A 1478-nucleotide genomic window follows, 5' to 3' on the forward strand; every position below is an offset into this window, starting at 1 on the left:
TGACTGCTGCAACTTAGTTTTCTTCTACCTTCTTAGTGAGATCTGCTAGTTGCTTGGTGATCATCTTATTTTGAGCCAGCAATGCATCCATGTGGTTCAGCTCTATTACTCTTCGAGTGTTGCTTCTTTCAGAAGCATAGAAGTAGTCATTCTCAGTGACAGTCTCAATGACATCTATGGCTTCTTCAATGGTTTTCTACTTGTTTAGAGAATCCCCTGATGAATGGTCTACATCTTTCTTTGACTTATAAGAAAGACCTTCATAGAAAATGTGAAGTTGAACCCATTCATTGAACATGTCTGGTGGGCATCTTCTTGTTAATTCCTTGAATCTCTCCCATGCCTCATAGAGATTTTTACCATCTTGTTGCCTGAAAGTTTGCACCTCAGCTCTCAGCCTGTTAATTCTTTGAGGATGGTAGGAATCTTGCTAAAAACTTGTTCACCACATCTTCCCAATTTGTTAGGCTCTCCTTCGGAAAGGACTCTAACCACTTGGATGCTTTGTCCCTAAGTGAAAAAGGGAACAAGAGCAGCCTATAGACATCCGGATGGACTCCATTAGACTTCACAGTGTCACATATTCTAAGGAAGGTGGTTAGATGTTGATTGGGGTCTTCTTGGGCACTTCCTCCAAATGAGCAGTTGTTCTAAACAAGGGTGATGAGCTGGGGTTTTAATTCAAAGTTGTTGGCATGTATGATGGACTTTTGGATGCTACTTCCATAATTTCTTGGATTTAGATTGATGTAAGAGCCTAGAACTCTCCTCTCTTGCCTAACATGATTTACAGGGCCTTCTCTGGCATGGTTGTGAGCTTCCCTTTCATGGTTGTTTTCCAAATTCTCCTCCATATTTGTTTCAAAGTACTCTTCCTCTTCTTCAACACCAATAACTCCTTTCCATATTGCTTCTCTCCTTAATCTCTAGAGGGTCCTCTCAGGTTCTGAATCAAAGGAAGTTGAAGCTCCGCTTCTTCTCCCTGTCATACAACTAACAGAGCACACAATAAGAAATCAAATGAAGAGATTATTCTTGTTAGAGTGATTGTTAGTGTGACTGGTGCAAATTATCAAACATTTAGTGGGTTAGTGAGCAGAATTGTAAATAACAACAAAGAAAGAAAGAAAACAGAGAGGGTATAGGGGATGAGGAAGAAACTGAATAAACTGAAGGTAAATGACTAGATAAAGTAAACAAACAGAATAAAAAAATGCTCAATTTAGTGAACTTCCAACTTAATCATTGTTGATACAAAATCAATCCCCGGCAACGGCACCAAAAACTTGATGCACGAAAACTTGTCTCTCAACAAATTTTCCTTCGGCAAATATACCGAATTGTCGTCAAGTAAAAACTCACAGTAGAGTGAGGTCGAATCCCACAGGGATTGATTGGTCAAGCAACTTTAGTTGGAAGAGTATTCTAGTTGAGCTAAAACGAGTGTAGTTGAGAATTGCAGGAAATTAAATGGCGGG

At 39.5% G+C, this 1478-nt stretch overlaps 1 non-coding gene across 1 annotated transcript; it reads left to right on the forward strand.

Moving 5' to 3' along the window:
• The first annotated feature begins 296 nt into the window (after positions 1–296).
• Positions 297–400, forward strand: LOC112763654 (small nucleolar RNA R71). Its single transcript, XR_003182913.1, has one exon. It is a non-coding gene; the product is annotated as a small nucleolar RNA R71 (small nucleolar RNA).
• The last annotated feature ends 1078 nt before the right edge of the window (positions 401–1478 follow it).

Source organism: Arachis hypogaea, chromosome 2 (assembly GCF_003086295.3).
Source record: "Arachis hypogaea cultivar Tifrunner chromosome 2, arahy.Tifrunner.gnm2.J5K5, whole genome shotgun sequence".
Taxonomy (NCBI): domain Eukaryota; kingdom Viridiplantae; phylum Streptophyta; class Magnoliopsida; order Fabales; family Fabaceae; genus Arachis; species Arachis hypogaea.